Genomic DNA, 19,226 nt, shown 5'->3' with positions numbered 1-19,226 from the left:
CAATTGACTTGTGTAGTGGAAGCTGTCACCAATCAGACAGCTATGGCACTTGGGAACATTACAGAAGAACTGCAAATTGCAAGAATTGTAGCACTCCAAAATCGAATGGTGCTCGATGTGATCTTGGCTGATCGTGGTGGTGCATGTCGCATCATCGGAAGCAGCTGCTGCATCTTTATACCTGACCATTCGCCTTCAGTTTATGACGCAATCTCTAAACTGCATACGATTGCTGCAGACATTCACTCAGAGACTGGTACATGGACATTTTCAAACTGGATATGGACACTCTTTGTTACTTGGGGATGGAAACTACTGACTTTTCTATGTATACTACTGGTGATACTATTTACATGCTGTACTTGTATACAATGTGGTCCCATGATTTGCTCTATGTGCATCACTGCTTGTACACCAGTGAAAAAGAGTATTACAAAAGAACAACAAATGCTAAACAGTGAAGTTACTGAGATGATGAACATTAATAAACAGGATGCAGATTGAGATTACCCTAGACAGACGAATGTCTTCAGCAAATGCTGAAAGGGTCGTCTGTGGTAATTTAACAGCGATTAGATTAAGCATTAGCAGAAGACATTCGGTATTTCGAGACTATCTTGCCTGTTTTATGGAATCCATTTTGTATTTCTGTCGGCCATTTTGTATGCCATGTGCTCTGTCCTACCTTTCTGTTAACTGCTCTTGAAATCTGCCTAGAGACAAGATATGTTTAGTCTCCTCTACTTTGCAGAGGCTCAGAAGAGCATACAGCTGTCTCCAACTTGTAACTGTCAAGATGTGCCCACCAAAATTAGCTAACTGTCAGCCCTTCCCACTTGTTGCTAGCACACTCTCTGTATGACCTTATATGTGTCTGAAACCAATACTCTGTACCTTGTACCACCTTCATTTCAGCCCCTGTGTGGGTATAAAAGGACCAAGCTCCTTCTAGTCAGTGTGCTACCTCATACTATACCGAAGGGTGTTGTGTGAATGTAGTTCCACCTCATGAGGTTTAATAAACTCTGTCTTTTCTATTCCAGTTTCTGTGCCAACTTCTTACTATTGGTCTAAGGACTCTAAGCAGAGAAGGGCAAATCCCTTGCACTAGTAGGCCTGGCTGGGGCTTGCTACTACACTCCTGTTAAGCACAAAACTTACATAGTGGCTGACAGGCTGAGAGCTTGCATCAAGGAAGAGGGCTCCAAGATGCTTGCGTTAGGGGTGATTGAGCCCTCCAACATTCCTTGGGCCCGCCCAGTGGTTTTGATCCCAAAGGCTGTAGTACCTGGTGCCACACCATAACTCCGGTTCTGTGTGGACTACCAAGAGCTCAATTCAGTCACCAGGACTGATGCGCACCCCATCCCCAGAGCTGATGAGCTCATTGATCAGTTAGGGACTGCGCGGTACCTCAGAATCTGTCATTTAACGTCTGGGTACTGGCAGATCGCCTTAACTGATGGGGCAAGAGAGAGGTCAGCATTCTCCACACCATATGGGCACTACCAATTCTGGGTTATGCCATTTGGGATGAAGAATGCCCCTTTCACTTTTCACAGGTTGATAAACCAGGTGTTGGCTGGACTGGAAGATTTTAGGGCAACCTACATGAATGACATTGCAGTGTTCAGCACCATTTGGGAAGAACATCTGTGCCACCTCTGGAAAGTGTTGACGGCGCTGCAGAGGGCAGGCCTCACGATCAAGGTGAGTAATTGCCAAATCGGGCAGGGTTCTGTGGTGTATTTGGGACACTAGGTTGGGAGCAGCCAGGTAGTGCCCATTCAGCCCAAGATTGATACCATCCTTTCTTGGGGACCCCCAAGACACAGACAGAGGTGAGAGCCTTTTTAGGACTCACTGGGTACTACAGTGGGTTTGTCAAGGGGTATGGCAGCATTGCTGCACCCTTAACAGACCTGACTTCCAGGAAGCCCAAGAAAGGGAACTGGACTTACACCAGTCAGAAAGATTTTGATGCCCTGAAGAGTGCCATGTGCACAGCATCTGTGCTTCAGGCACCCAACTTCTCTAAAGAATTCATTGTGCAGGCAGACGCTTCAGAGCATCTTAACTTCGTGTAGGGGCTGTACTTTCAAAGATTATTGAGGAGTGCCTAGACTAACCTGAAACATTCATCAGTAGGAGTTTACTTCCATGGGAATTGTGCATGAGGCATTTGCTGTGGTCTGGGCACTGAAGAAGTGGAGACCATACTTGTTTGGGACTCATTTCCAGGTTCAGACAGACCTCAGGCCCCTCAGATGGTTGATGCAAATGAGGGGAGAGAATCCAAAGCTGTTGAAGTAGTCCATTTCCCTACAGGGGATGGAGTTCATAGTGGAACACCGCCCTGGTTCAGAGCACGCCAATGCTGATGGTCTGTCCAGATTTTTCTGCCTTTGTGACAAAAACTCTCCAGAGGTAGGGTAGTTCTCACATTTCAGCTGGAGGGGACACGTGTTAGACCTGGCACCATTGGCGTGGGTCTCCCTTCTATTTATTCACTATTGCCTCCTATGTTTTAGCTTTGTTAATGCTGGTCTAGAGGTTGTGAGCACCTTGCAGCTGCTATTCAGTGCCAAAGTGCAAATGCTGCCTATTGTATAGTGTTGTACTGGATTAGTTACACCATGATTGGCTTATTTGATTTACTTGTCAGACTCTAGTATAGGGCTGGTGGTGGGCTTGCAGCACTGCTTGTGCCACACAGAGGAACAGCTTATAAACTATGGTTCAGGCCTGCCATTACAGATCCTGTGTTCAATCTGGGACTGCCATGTCGACTTGGCAAAGTGCACGCATTTGCCAGTCCCTAAACCTTCGGTTTCCTACATATTAGGCACCCCTAAGGTAGGCCCAAGGGCAGGGTGCATTATATGTAAAAGGTAGGACATGCCCTGATGTGCGTGGAATGTCTTGATAGTGAATTACAGCCAATTTTGGTTTTCAGGTCTTGCCTACGCAGCGCACATGCGCTGATTAGGAAAGAGACCTGTAGCCATCAATTGCCTTTTTCAGGCTAAAACGTGCACGTGTTTCATTGCCTTCAATGGCACCAAGTGCACGTCTGGTGTTTCCCTTGCGGGAGCGAGCTTTGGACACCATATGTTTGTAATTAACTTACAAACATATGGTGCCCATGCTCGTTCCCAGAAGGGAAACAGGCGCAGGCCCCCTCCTGTCTTCCCTCCCCCTGCAGACCTTCTTACTGTTCCACCTTCGCGGCCACGGGCCGCGCTTGTCTCTTTTTGTTTTGTTCATGATGCAGGAAAGTTTATAGCAGGTATGCAAACAGAAGCCAGAACTTTTTCTCTTGCAGAGACGTCAATCCTAGGCACCTATATAATTCACACATGTGTTAATTTTGTTGTGGAATAATTTTCAAATTGCTTCTTTGTAAGACCGAAGCATCAGCGAGAAATGTGAATTATATTACTTTCGCTTGGAAATTTATTTAAAAACAGTATTGTAGATTACACGTTTACTAAACGCATTTGGCAAAAAATAAAAATAAATAGCAGAAAAAATGTGTTGCATTTCTGCAAAGTAAGATATAAGACTGCACATGTGGCTCTGTGGTTCTGGAGTCTGTACAGATGCGTTCTGCGGACAGGAGCCAGTTGAAATTGTGTAATGTCGAGGTTTGAGGGGGGTTGGAATGTGTTAGCCCCCTCTGCTACTGTGCATGCATAGACAAGGTTAGCAGCGTCCACCCACCCCTGTATGTGTCAGTATCATCCCTGGAGGGGCGGGTAAACTTCGCCTCTCCGGGACGTTTTCAGTGGCTTGCAGAGCAAAAAACACCCTCCCTAACAACAGGCGTGTGCGAGTAAAAATTCAGTGCCTGCGGCTGACGTTTTTCTGCCTCACACCCAAACCACTTGGTGCACACGAGAGAAGCTTGTACCCTAGATTCACAAGTAGTAGATTGCACTGAATCGGAACTTGTGTAGTGTAAAGGCAAAATGTAAAATGCTCCTGTAGCTTCAGTCGAATTTGCACTATGTAAAGATGCTAACATAAATAAATTGTGCCTGCATTGATATAGTGCCTACTGACCGCGATGAGCGTTGGAGTGCTTTCATGGCGACTAGCACACTTTACTGCCCAGCTGCTGCTAGCCCATACATTAAAGGTGGTCATGCACACGGCGCTCTCCCCCACCACTTTGGCTAGTATAGCTCAAGGACATCTGAATGTATGCCACCCTTCTGTATTGCAGAAGTATGTATTGCCATCACCTACAGCCGAGGCTCCGAAGCGCTTTGTGGACGGGTATCATGCTGCTTAAAACGTTAGAGTCTAAGTCATGCATATATTCTAACTAAGATAATGACGGCTCCTTAAACTACTAGGAAAAAGATTATCGACGGGTAATGGAGGCAATGAATCGTGCATGACCCCCCACAAACCAGAGCTAGGTGATGGATATAACACAGATATGCGTGAACTCCGAGGTGTGTGCTGATAAGGAACTGTGATAGATACCTTATCAACTGGTGCTTCACATAGTGCGTTCCTTTTCTATTTTATCGAACTACTTTGTATTACTCAGAAAAGATGCCACCCGACAGGCTCCTTTTACAGAGCCCAACATTTTGTAGCAAAGCCCTTCGCTGTACTGCTTGTCCCTCCCCGTAACACTTGTCTTTATGACTAATGCTCATAGTACCATGGGTGGCTATTATTATATAGCCCACCTCCCCACAGCAACTACCAATGCTTTAATCTCTCAGAATCCTTAGCTAATACCCTAAACTACTTGGTTGGCACCCAGATTTTTGCCACACTATTGCTGCTGTTGCCCCAAACTCCAAGATTAGTTCTGCGTGTCTGCCCATAGATTGTTCCGCAAAGGTAAACACGGTTCCGCCTCCAAATGGGGTCCTCTGGAACTATAACTCTCAGAATGCACCACATTTACATGCATATAAAAGTACTTCATTCAATTTCACAGAGAGATTATGTTGTTCCAGGGATGCACTGTGAGCCCCTACCCACTTGAAATCATTAAGGCCGGCTCCGTCTCACTTTGAAGTAGGCCACCTGTAGGTAGTTGAAAAGTGGAAAATCTGGGAAATCTAAAGTTATTAAATCAAAATCTTAAGAAACTAATATGGGGTGAAAAAAATCAGGCAAAACAAGCGACTTGGGCAAAAGTATTCCACGCCAGCAAGCAAAAGAATACAAGAGCCTTCTGGAAGATAATCAACAGCCTTGCCAGACCTAACAAGCAGGTAATATCATCACCACTAACTGAGCAGGCATGGGATAATTTTCTGAGGAGACACTTAAATCAGGAGACATCACAGTCAAAATCCCTAGAAAAGGCACACGGGTATAACAAAGACAAATGTCCCTTTAAGGATAAGGAATTGGATACACCAATAGCTATAGAAAAATAAGAGTTAATCAAACTTATTAACAAACAGAAAAACAGCGCTCCCGGACCTAACGGGATACCTTTTGCGCTCTACAAAGAAAACCCAGAACTATGGGCGACCATCTTAGAGAAACTATATACAGAAGTCATTATAACCGGAACTGTCCCTAAGTCATGGCAAGGATCACTAATTACTCCAATTTTTAAAAAAGGAGACTGGGCTCTTGCCGAAAACTACAGATTGATTACTCTTCAAGACACTGACGCCAAGCTATTTGCAAGAAATTTGTTAACAAAACTAATTGAATGGGTAAGGGAAACAAAGAAATTGCCCTTAAACCAAACAGGCTTTATCCAAGGCCTAGGAACAACAACAAACATAATGGTTCTTGCACTACTAATGGATAAATCAATTAGACTCAAACAACCCCTGTACCTATGTTTTATGGATTTTAAATCAGCATTTGACTGTGCTAAAAGAAATCTTCTTTGGAATAAACTTGAAAAAATGAATATCCCACTCCCCCTCCTAAAGCTGATTCGCCTTTTATATACATAGACATGGGTAAGCGTGAGGATGGGGGATGGCCGGACGCTATCAAAGGAGATTCCTGCAAAGGAAGGCCAGAAACAAGGCTGTGTTCTAGCCCCTCTACTTTTAACTTGTTTCTTGCGGACCTAACGGGAATACTGGACGATGAGAATGCGCACCCCCCGAAACTAGCTGATAAGCGCCTCACAAATCTGATGTATGCGGGTGATGCCATACTATTGAGCCATACCAAAGTAGGACTACAGCGTCTTATTAGGCGGACACACATATACTCGAAGGAGAATGGGATGGTCATAAACGAGTCTAAACTAAGATTATGGTAGTGACCAAAAAAACAAGAGAAGACATAAACGTAAATGGTTTATGGATACTAATGAGCTGGAGCAAGTAGAAGTATATAAATACTTGGGTGTTCTATTTGATGCGAATGGAAGTTATCAACTCCAAAAAAGTGAGATTCAAAAGAAAGCGAACTCTTTAACTGCAGCATTCAGAACTGTGCAAAAGTCACTTCCCAGCCTAACTTATGGTCCACTTCGAATATAATTGGTGCAAAACTCCTACCGACTATTACGTATGGTAGTGAAGTGGTAATGGGCAAGGATAGTGAAACTCTGAACAAGATCATAACAAGAGTCTATCGAGCCATATTCCTTCTACCAGCAAACGCATCCCCAGCCCAAGTAAGGTTGGAGTTTGGACTGACCAATCAGCAATATGCAAGGCAAGGCCACTTTATAAAAGTATGGTATAAAATAAAAAATGACCATGAAAATGAAATATCACAACTGCTATGGAGAGAAATAAATAAGGACACTAACTACTGCGGAGACCTATCTTAGGGAAGCAATAAAGGATTTTGCGATCACATCAATATGGGAAAGCAAAATAATCAAGTAATCTTTCAAGAAAATAATTAATAACACTGTAAACCATTTATCCATCTTAAACGATAAAGCTATCCTCATCAAAAGAAAACACGCATGGATGGTAATTAACGGATACAAAAAGAAGGAAATCCAACAATACCTGGTAACACCATGGACAGAAAAAAACAAACAGGCCCTCCTTAAAGCCAGATTTGGAACAATGCCTGGCCTGTGCCACCTTCCCCCATGGGAAAGACCGGAATCCCAAATGAAATGCAGACTGTGCTATAATAGTGAGGAGGATATGCTTCACCTTCTCTGCACCTGTCCTACGCTTCTACAGGAGAGAAAATCTCTACTAAAGCTTCCCTTCAAAGTACGCGACATAAGGGTATGTAGGCAGGCCTTGATTAATTGTATGAACTCGAACGACATCATTTTAAATGCTATCTTTGTAAAGTTTTTAATGATAGTCAAAAAGAAATTAGAACTTATACCTATTTTAAATACTTAATCATCTATAATTTTGATGCAATGACATTTTAAGCGTTATAATTGAGAAATCAGTCTTTTAGCCCTTGTCTGAGATGTGTAATATTGTAAGATTTTAAATAATCATCACAATAAACTATTTACTTACTTACTTACCTGTAGGTAGTTGTAGGGGATCTTCTTGGTGAACTCGAGCTCCAGCTCCTCGGCGATCTGGTAGAGGCTAGAGGGGCCCCGAGAAGCCAATGCTCACAACTCTTCAGGCAGTCGGCCCGGTGCAGCACGGAGTAGAAAAAACGCCAGTCCTTCAGGGGTCTTCCAGGGGGCCAGGCTCTATCAGCCCCTCACAGTGCCCATGACACCATGCCCGGTGGGTGCGCAGGGCCGCCTGGCTACGCAGCGCCCTCTCCATTTACAGGATGACTGAAGTCCAGTCCCCCCGGTAGTATGCCTCCACCCCACTGTCGTAGAGCCAATCGAAAGGCTCCAGGGGGCCCTCGGCCACTGAGATGAGGGGACAGCACCAGCAGAAAGGCAAGCAGTGCCGGTGTAGCCATGATTGAGGGTGTTAAAATGGAGGCTGCTCCAGCTAGTTCAGTCTGCTGAACTTGCCAACCGATGCACAGCATCCAGGAGAAGGGCACTGGGCAGTGAGAGCAGAGCAGTACCCACTGAGCTTTCAGCAGGAGCAAAACTGCAACTGTACTGGCAATCACCACTAGATGGCACCACTGAACAGGACCGAGACATGAAGGCCATCTTGGATTGAGGGTCTGGGCTCGTTCTAGGCCAAAATAGCTTAGTTTGGGCAACCAATCAGTCTCTATATAGTTTTTCCACTCCTGAAAAAATGTAGATATAGTGAGACAAGATTTCAGGTTGGCACTTTCAAACTGTGGAATTTGTTGGATGACTCCAAACATTTAAGCGGTACTGAAGGGGGTGGCGATGGACGAGCATCTGAACCAATCAAACACTCACACCCAGTCAACAGATCTGGGTTTAATCCATCACCATTCTCCAGCCCACTCTGCCACCCCAGTTCAGACATGGCCATATGCAAATCAGTCTGACCCTGTGCCTCATGGTAACAGTCCAGCCTGAACTGCCAAGTCATGCCTTCCCTGGACTGGAAACAAGCTTCCGAGGACTGGTTCTGGCATTTCAGCCGTCTTCAGCCCGGCTTGCTTGAATCCAGTGGCAAAGTGAGCAAGGGACTCACGTCTGAGCATACCCTGCCAACTTATGGTGAACAAACTGGTACAAAAGGAGGTTCTCGATGGACGGAGCATCTGAACCAATCAAACACTTACATCCAGTCAACAGATCTGGGTTTAATCCATCACCGTTCTTCAGCCCACTCTGCCACCCCAGTTTAGACAAGGCCATATGCAAATTAGTCTGACCCTATGCCTCAAGGGAACAGTCCAGCCCGAACTGCCAAGCCATGCCTTCCCTGGACCAGAAACAAACATTTAAGCAGCGCTGGTCTTTGGTGGCACGGCAGTAATCGCGACCGCATCCCTTCTAATTTGTGCGGCGTTGCATTTTATTTCAAGCACATTGAACAGCCAACTCCTTTCCTGTGTGAATTTGTCCCCTTGCTCATTTTGGTAAGTGATTCTCACTCCATTGGTTAGTCAGTATCAGGGTAGAGTAGGCTCGCCCTCTTTGGCATGGCACATTTACACAAAGACATACGTTCCATGTTGCATTTTTTTCATAGATAGCACGTGGGCAGCTTTTGGAAACACGGTCTATTGGGATATATATGAACAACCATTCTACAATTGCTTGTTTGAATATCCTAGTCCCATACAATGTGAGCAGATTAAGTTACCTGGCTAACATTTTTCTGTAGATTTCTAGTTAGTCTTTAGTTATAAAAAGTCTTGCACAATGCAGGACAATTCTAAATGTGTTTTTTTCTATCTCGTTATTATCCACAATTAGGTGACTGCTTGAGGGACTCTGAAATCATTTTTCCTATCTTGAAAAGGTGTTATTGGTTTCTTCTCTACATTGTTAGATCGTCCAGCATAAATTTGGGACCTCCCATTTTTTAAGTAAGTCTATGACTACCTGTATATGCACCAATTTTTTTCTTCCCATTATATTAATTTGGAATGCGACTGCTCTAGTACTGTATTTTATTTTATGTTGTGTCAAATTTGTATTATACATTTATTATTCAAACAGTGTTGGAAAAGGGTTGCTCGTAAATGTGGTCTCTAGTTACTATACATGTGAATTTTATGAATTTTATGAATTGTATTTAGTTTTTAATTGATTTTATACAAATTGTAATAATGAAGTTTTATTTGTTTTCCATTTTTCTTATGTATTTCAGAATTGTTTGTGCTCCTGAAGAAGGCATTTTTCTAACCCCGAAACGCGCATCGACTTATTAATTGCCACTTCTTGAATATTAATTAAATGTTTTCAAGTTGATTCTCTGTTCATTGTTGTTTTATACAATAATGTTTTTTATTTCATTGTGTAATTATTAGTATGTATTATGTTATATATGATTTATGATTGTAATAGGAATGTGTATTAAAATACTAAATACGTTTTTAATAGCGTATTTTTGTATATCCTACTTTTTTGCGACCTTTATTCCTATGTTGTTGTTGTGATTGCCTAGGATTGTTATATACAACCTGTGCCTCATGGGAACTGTCCAGCCCGAACTGCCAAGCCATGCCTTCCCTGGACCGGAAACAAACATTTAAGCAGCGCTGGTCTTTGGTGGTTATGGCTGATGCTTGCTCCAGGCCTAACTCTGATTTAGCAATTGCTGGAAAAAATAATGGAAACTACATATAGCCAGACTGTACAATCAGAACAAGCCTGGATAATGTATCCCCAAAACCAGTTGGTGCTAAGGATAGTGGAAGCTTTTGGGTGAAATAATTACAACAAACATTGGCATAGCCAATAGGTCTCACCTTTAGGACCTTATAATTGTTTAGTTATCCAGCACAATATCCTTGGTGCAACAACATCAACTGTTGCATGGGTAAATACTTATAAGGTCCCAAAGGCAAGACCTATTGGCTATGCCAATGCTTGTTCAATATTGCAAGGCTATCTGTTCCCATAGTCCTGAATGGGCAGTTTGATTATAACCTCTTATAATCCTAACTGACCCTAGGAACAAGATTGGAAAGTAAAGTTTAGTATGCCTGAACTCAGAATGTTAAAATACATCTTTTAGTGTGGGTGATTTTTGCATTCTGTGTTTGAAAATACCACTTTCAGAAAGTAGGTATTTTCTTGCCTAACCATCCAGCATGCCTCTGCTAGGTTTGTGTATTCCATGTTTGGTTTGTGAGTGGCAGGGGGCTGTAGAGGGCTTTGGCTCCAGCAGTCTGATGGGTCAGGGCTGGGCTGAATAGGGCCTGCATTGAATAAAGAGTAGGGGGCAGAGATTTCCTTTCACTGACCTGAGCTATCATAGAATAGAGAGCAAGGAGAGGAGATTTCCTTTCGGCTACCTGGGCCAGGTATGCTTTCAACAATGCTGTCTTCACCTCCTGCCAGGAAGCTGCACCAGGAGGGCAGAACTGGTTTTGGCTGGGCACAAACACCCTCTGCCTTCATGTTATGTGGCATTTTAGGCTCCGAGTGAATTTTCCCGATTCATGCCCTTATATAGGTATAAATCACTTTGCCCTTATATAGGCATAGAAATCAACCCCTTATTTAGGCATAGCCCATGCAACCCAAATACAGGCATGGCTACTTCCACCCGTACTAAACGTCACAATGATTTCTTGGAAAATCGGCTTAAGCAGTTAGGGAACTTTCCCTTGCTTGAATACTGATTTCTCCAAGAACTCAGTTACTTTACAATGAACAACTATTCCACAGGGATTCATTGTGACGTTCATGTGCCCGACTTTACATCAAACTATGGCATTCCTAAACACCTTCAAGGCATAAATATACCTTCACTTGCTATGCAAAACTACGGTGGTTCGGAGCAGTTCGACTATCTACTTGCCCAACGGAACTTGCTACAGCAAGTGCCGAAGAAAGCCGACTCTCCAGCAGACGCACTGATCAGGAAGCTGCCCTTCCCCTGACGAGAATCCAGCTCCAGTTTTTCCGGCTCCCCTTGCGGGGTGTTGGGAAATCGATTCCCGAGACTGAGATACCAGACCTCCTTCATTATAACCAAGTTATGGAGCTGATTAGAACCTAGAGAAACCTTTGGTATATTCTTGGCAAAGAAAACTAACACCTATGCTACACAATCCTTACTACTTCCCGCGTAAACTAGACTTAGGTTAGGTACATTGGGGAAGGCGTATTTTAGAAGCACCAGTTGAGTGTTTAAGCCTGTGCATTTATGTATGTATTTTTATATGGCTTAGAAACCATACAATGCTTTTACAGTATTATTTTATAATACTATTCTCAATGTACGCATTATACTTTGCAGTCTGCCTAACAAGCAGTTCACTTCTCTTGCATGAGAAAGAAGACTGTTCAATAACCTTTTATTGAAAATGCCCGTCTCACTATTTCTCTGCAAACTCTGTAGAAATGAAGCATGCACAATTGACTGAGTGAAATACTTATCTATTGTTTCCACGACTCTAAGAGATATATTTTTATTCTTGGGAAAAAAAGTTGTCATGTTTATGCAGTTGTCAGAAACTAATCCCTTCTTGTGAATTTGAGAAAGTTTCTATTGACCTCTGAGCTAGCTGGCACTCACAATTAAGTTTAGTATATTCGATAGAGACCCAGTCGACCTCTATCCTACAACACATCTATAGGATATATTATTCCATTGCGCAGAGCCTATTGGGAATATAGGAACTACACTACATTCAGAGGACAAAGGATTTTGCAGTATAAATATTGGGGCCCAGACCCCAGAACTTTAGATCACTTCTGGGAATCAAGACAAACCTTTGCCACAGAGAGAAAACAAGGAAGCTGAAGGAGGAGAGTGCCCCTGTGCTGGTTGCTGTTTGGGGTTGGCCTGCAGTGGTTACCCATTTCCAAGGAAAGGAGAAAAGGAACTTTGTGTGTACATTTACTATCTTGGGGAAGATCTCCAAGGGCTTGCAGCTGAGCTTGCCTCCTATTCTGAAGTCTCAGGGACACAAAGACTTCAGCAACAGCTCCCACTAATTCCCTTGCTGGGAATTCTACCTGCAGAGAGGTGCCTGCTGTTGTTTTGGACCCTTTAGAGACTGTGTGTTGCTGGGATCTGGAAGTGTGATGCAATGAGGAAGAAGCGTGTCTCCGCCACAGAAGTTGCCGTCGCATCGCCGAGGAAGGGTGTCACTGCCGCAGCTGCTTGCCGTCACATCGCTGAGGTAGCGTGTCACCACCGCAGCTGTTTGCCGTTGCATCGCAGAAGAAGCGTGCCGCATCACCGGAGAAGCGTGCCGCTGCCGCAGAGGTTGCTGTTGCATCACTGGAGAAGCGTGTCCCAGGGACTGTCACAACTCCAAAGTTCATCTATTTTGCAGCACGGCCGTTGGGCGTGCATGCATCGCATCCACGTTGTCGCATCACATCAAAGACGCCATTTTGTTGCATTGCACTGGATTGTCACATCGAGGCGCCTTCTTGTCACATCGTAACCGGAATGCAGTAAGAAACCGACACATCACCTCCTCTCCGGTAAGGAACCAATGCATCACCTACATGGCGTCTTTGACTCGTCAAGGAAGGAGGCCTGTCGGCGGTCGGCTTTGAATCACGGAAGGGTCAACGAGCGAGAATAGAGGATTTGTGACCCTGTAGCAAATTAAACTGACCTGACTTGGAGTAAAGCATCTCGAGCCACGCCAGGAAGAAAAGCCCTTTTTGTGGAGAGGGGGACCCCGCTTGTTGTCTTCTGCCCTGCCACCATTTGCCCTTCCCACCTGCACTCTCCTCTCCCCCGAAGCCGCGGACCGTGCGCTGCCTACTCTGACATCCACAAGGCAGCGCGGTCTCGCAAGAGGTGAGAGGGGGCGGAGCCACTGGTCCTACAAGACCGGACCTGGGTTCCCACAGCGCGGGACGCTCGTGGGCCAAGGGCGGGCCCGTCCGCGCCCGGAGTAGCCCGGGGTGGGCTACCCCCCTTTCATCTGCTCTGTGCATATCGCAAAGGACTCGGACTTGGTCTTGTTCAGTGACATTTATTGATTTTACTTTAATTTATTTTTTCACTTCTTTTTATGTCTTCATTTATATTTCTAAATGGCCACTAAACGTAAAATCACTGGGCTAAGGGCTGGGGGTGGTGTGGCAGGCACTCTAAATGATTTTCTAAACAGGGCAGAATCTGTCCTACAACATGAGATACTTTTAACAGGGAAAAGGTTTTCCATGGGCCCGCCTATGGGGCAAAAAAGGTCGTCTTTGGGGGCCATTAGCAAAGCAAAATGACCGGTGGCAGTCCCCCAACCCATAACCGGTCCTACCGCACATTCCACCGACACAGGTTTGGCGGGGTCTGTTTTGATGGATTTGAACTCTGACATCGGTGAAGTAGAAACATCAACCCTGAGGGATTCTAGTGACCTGGTGGTAGCGCTTTCCCCTGGAGTAACCACACAGAGGGCCTTGTTGCGGCCATCCCAGATCCCCGTGTCAGATTCACCTGTCGCTTTGACCACTCAGAAATCATCCCACTTAAAATCTCTTAGGGTAGACAGAGTCGAGCGAGTTACTAGATCTAAAAGATCGACTCATGACAACGAAGCTACAGGAGGTGCCTCTAAACCAGGGACAGATGGAACCCAAGAGGTGGGAACAGGGGAACCGCATGCTAAACGTGTAAGGGGTGGGATTGCTTCGAGGCCCAGAGCAAGTGTTAAAACCAAATCTAAATTTATAAGCTATGGGGGCTAGTGGAAAGTCGTCCTTGAGACCTGTGAATGGTCTCCCCGCCATTCAAGACGTAGATAATTCAATGGCGGGGGAAGGAGAAAGGAACCCAGACTACTGGAACCATATTGAGGTTTCGATTAGGGGGCTTTTAGTGCCATTTTTTAATAGACTGGGGGCTATTGAGGAAAAATGATGTCTCCTGGCACAAGGCACTCACCTGAGTGTGAATCCAGAGCTGGTCAGGACTAATAATAATCATGTAGAGGGGAGGGGAGCCCTGTAGCATTCTCTATACCAGAGGTCTTCAAACTTTTGTAGGTTGAGTCCCCCCAGCTGAATTTCTTGAAATGTCGGGCCCCCCTCCACCTGACAGAAATTTCTGGAATCTGGTACACTCACAATTGACCGCCACCCGCATATCTCGGGCCATATCCGGCAAATAATGTTCAACGCAATGAGTTTAGTTAACTGTAGGTTTGTGAGTGGGTGTGGTGAAATGACAGAGGCTGATTACACAGCTCAAAACAAAAGTTTCCAAGATAAAATTGTTTTTACTAGGATGCTTTGTTTTACATATGACAGATTGATAATAACACCACCAACATTAAAGTGATGGGTGTGCCTGATTTTCGCCACAGTGACGGTCAATCTGTGGATGGATTTTTGCTGCTGCAATCCTCAGGTTGTGCCCCACATCCAGTCTTGAACGGTACTTAGTATTTAATACCGCAAGTGCTGAGAACCCGATCTCACATAAATAGGACGAGCTGAAAGGCAAGACAGTTTTGATAGCAGTTTCTATCAAAGCTGAATATTCTGCAGACATTTTCAGCCAAAACTCTCCCAGTGAGACTTGAACTGGAAGCCCTTCTAGCCCTGTGGGTATTGCTTCCAGCATGTATAATTTTAAAGGAAACTACCTATTTTCCAACTTGGCTGCTGTGCTCTTCTAAATGCAGCCCAAGTGCAACATTCCACACACTTGCCTGGGAGGCCTATGTAATTGTTGAACTCCAGTACGAGAATATTTTAGAGAAAGTTAAACATTTCCCAAATATTTACAAACAGGTTTGAAATTGTGTAATTTAGCTTCTGCGGGCAGACCCTGGGGCTGCTGCCCTAAAGGTACCTCTGAAGACATTTCCCTGGGATGGTGGCACTCCCCCCTTGATTGAAGAACTCTGACTTAAGCGTACCCTAACAACTCATTCCACATTGTACACGTCACACCATTGCCGCCAAATATTTTGGTATTTCCATGTGTGGGACTCAAAGTCAACCGGTCGCCTGAGAAGCTCCATGGCTGCCAAGGTTTCTGATTACTATGTGTTATATTTTTATAATGTTAGTGTCTTATGAATAACATTTCAACGACTACGAGTGACACTTTCTCGCAAGCAAAATCAAGCAAGGAAGATGAGGGAAACATAAATATCAGAACTCGAAACCCAGTTGAGCAACGAGAAACTTTTAAGAAGTCACTGAACTAAAGTGTGCGACAGGACTCAATACTTCATGACTAGGTATAGCACTTGGTACATGTTTCATTGAGAATTAGATGTGGTCCTAAAATCTTACCAAATAAAACAATAAAAAAACACTTCAAATTTTTGTTTGATTCTTGAACAGCCTGCACTTAATGAGTTGCATAGATATGTCTGCTTTCCCACCATATATTTTCACAAGCCCCTTCGTGATGTATATGCTGCAAAAAGTACTTTATTTTTCCCTTAGACCCGTTTGGGTACCTGGCCTAATGAAGAATGAAAATCTTGTACAATCAGGGTTGAAACCCACAGCTTTGACTTTCAACAAGGACAACAACTTTTTGTTTTGAGTCTGGGAGAGGCAGAGAACGGTGACCGTACCCCTAAAACTGCACATGCTGCCCACTCTGCACTGATTTCAATAGACACAGGGCTCTGATGGTGAAGTCCAGTTTGCTCTCATTTTCCTTTAGAATTATTATTGTGACCCTACAATAAATATTACCGTTATATTACATTGAATATGAAGGCTACTCTGCACGAATGATGATTCCCACTTTTCACTAATTCTCATGGTTATTCTGTCTCTAGTTAGCATGTACACTGTGAGACTGACAATTTACTATTAAAATGAAACGCTCAACCAGCTCTGATTCTTCAGCAAGCATTGGAGTTACGGGATATACTTTTAAGTTTTATACCATACTTGCCATGTTAAAATCGAAATTACGAGTCCAAGAATGCAAAACTGTTTTGACTAAAATGGCAGGAATGGCCGATATGTTATGAATAACATGGAGGCTACTTGGAAGCTATTCAAAAGAAACGTTTTCACCTCATCTCAAATGGGCACGTAAAACTGCTTTGAAAATTGTGTGCAACAGCTGATAATCCCCAGCAGAGGTTGCTACTGCTAATAGAAAGGAAAAGTTCAGGTGAGAGCTGCGCCGGGGATAAGAGCCCTCGTCCAAGGGGGCGCGCACTGCCTACACCAGCGCCCAGCTGGTGGAGCTGGAGAAGGAGTTTCACTTCAACCGGTACCTGTGCCGGCCCCGCGGGTGGAGATGGCCAGCCTGCTCAGCCTCACCGAGAGGGAGATCAAGATCTGCTTCCAGAACCGGCGGATGAAATACAAAAAGGACCAGAAGGGCAAGGGGATGGTGATGTCATCGGGGGGCCAGTCCCCCAGCAGGAGCCCGCTGCCCCAGTCGATGGGCGGGGGTACCTGAACTCCATGTACTCCCTGGTGAACAGCGTGCCCTATGAACCCCAGTCGCCCCCGTCCTTCACCAAGGCGCACCAGAACGCCTATAACCTGCGCACGTCATATCCGCCTCCCCTCGACAACTGCCCGCCTCCCCAGAAGAGGTACTCGGGGACGGCAGCTGTCACGCCGGAGTACGAGGCCCACTCACTGCAGGGCAACAATGGCTATGGAAATCAGCATTTACAGGGAAGCCCCGTCTACGTGGGAAACAGCTATGTGGAAAGCGTGACTAACTCGGGGCCCTCCATTTTTGGTTTAACCCATCTCTCCCACCCTTCCTCGGCCAGCATGGACTACAGTGGCCCTGGGTCCATGGCCTCCAGCCACCACCATGGACAGTGCGACCCTCACCCTCACCCTCACCCCACATACACAGACCTGTCCTCTCACCAGCCTTCTCAGGGAAGAATGCAAGAGGCCCCTAAACTGACTCACCTGTGAAGGACTGTCCCAAGACTCTCTTTATGTACTTATCGTCCAACAACTCCGTTTTATTCCGTTTAAAAAAAATTCTTTGTCAATGCATTTTAAATCGTTTTTTTTTGACATAGCAATATATGTTGCTTAAATTGCTCTTTTATTCGTGCCCCCTAAGTTTTTTGAACTGTAGCCATGTGACTGTATTTGTCACCAGTTTTCATATTTTACCTTTCAGGATTATTTTTATGATAACAGGGTATGTGTGCAGATTGTTTAAAAAGGATCTTAAACGTGAAGCTGTTCGCACAAACAGGGAAGAAATTTATAAATTTTATTGCACTTCTTTTTAAATTGCAAAAAAAGACACGAATGGGCGTTGGACAGGGTATCCCAGGACATCGGTTGTGTGACTTCCTGCAAAGTTTGTACTCTGGTGATCACTCGGACGTATTTATTGTTGACCCTCCATTTCTTACATGAAATAATCATACATGTTAAAATATTATTTATCCCCAACCTGTCATATTTATAAGCAAAATGAAACGGCATTCTGGATAGTATGGAGACAGAGTGTTGGGCCTGGTGATAAACTGCATATTGGAAATACTAGGACATTTTTATTTTAAATACAGTCTGCCCCTGTATTAATATTGCAATAAAAAAACAAAAAGAAAACGAAAAAAAAAGGAAGAACCAACATCATTGCCAGCTTCACACCATCCCTTGCAAACCGTGCAATAGTAATTGATGTACGACTGAAACAGTGCTGCCCAGCACTGAAATCAGACAGCACAGAAGGGTTCCAGAGTGGGTGAATGATAACCACGTTGCAGGGCCCTGTAGCATCCAGGACATAAGTGCCAGCCCCCGTCCACCTCCACCTGCCTTGCGCAGCTACGTCTTGAGGCACTTACATTTGGAGGGTGAACTATTACCCGATCCGTTTTGCCATGTAAATATCCTCCATAACCTCCCAATTGTCTCCACCAAGCAGTCCATTCTTCCGCGAGTGAGCACTCGGTAAATTACTTATGCGTCGTTCAGAAAGAGAAAGGGAAACATATCATGGCAATGCAAAAGGAAGCTCCAATAATAAAGGCCACGCCACCCAGAATAAAAGTATATTGAAAAGCTTACACAGGTGTGTGTGCGGTGATTTGTTTGCGTTTGGTGTGATTGCCATATGTATTGAGTGGTATGAATACTAACAAGGTCACCTGCAGACAGACTAAAGTGCTTCCCTGCAGTGCAGCAATGCGCAGATAAAGCGATATGTGCGAGGAGGCTTTTACAAGGCACGTATAATGATCAAACCCTCCGTTATGGCCGATTATCAGCCCAACACCTCCCCCCCTCCCTTGCGTGCTGATTGGAGAAAGCGGGAGCAGCAGCCAATCAAACATCCCCATTTGAAATGGGTGAGAACATGGGCGTGGGACAGAGGAAAAACAAGAAAAACAAGAAACAAAGGGAAGATTTTCGAGTGGAGTGCGCGCCCCCCCCTGGGATGGTGGCACAGATAGAAGAACACTGCTCTATACCATGGGTACTCACAAACTTTTTCTCAGGGGCCAAATTTACAGTGTGGTTTGTGTCCGAAGGCCGCACCGGTGGGTGTAGGGTAAGTGGGGGAGGGTGCCAATGACCATGAGGTTGATCACAGGTCCCTGCAGCGGATGCCTTCGTCCACTGAGCCACCAGACCCGGCATACACACATCTCTCTCCCTCCCTCACTCACTCCCTCTCTCGCTCTCTCTCTCTCCCTCTCTCTCTCCCTCTCTCCCTATCTCGCTCCCTCTCTCCCTCCCTTGCTCCCTCTCTCCCTGTCTCGCTGCCTCTCTCCCTCCCTTGCTCCCTGTCTCGCTCCCTCTCTCCCTCTCTCCCCCTCCCTCGCTACCTCTC

The 19,226-nt window shown here is 45.0% G+C and overlaps 1 pseudogene; it reads left to right on the top strand.

Annotated features, from left to right (window-relative positions):
• LOC147732482 (homeobox protein Hox-A3 pseudogene) overlaps window positions 1-17,344 on the top strand; it is a 70,390-nt pseudogene extending 53,046 nt beyond the window's left edge.
• The last annotated feature ends 1,882 nt before the right edge of the window (window positions 17,345-19,226 follow it).

The sequence above is a fragment of the Lissotriton vulgaris genome, chromosome 2_1 (assembly GCF_964263255.1).
Source record: "Lissotriton vulgaris chromosome 2_1, aLisVul1.2, whole genome shotgun sequence".
In the NCBI taxonomy this organism is placed as follows: Eukaryota; Metazoa; Chordata; class Amphibia; order Caudata; family Salamandridae; genus Lissotriton; species Lissotriton vulgaris.
This window is presented reverse-complemented; position numbering and strand designations above follow the sequence as displayed.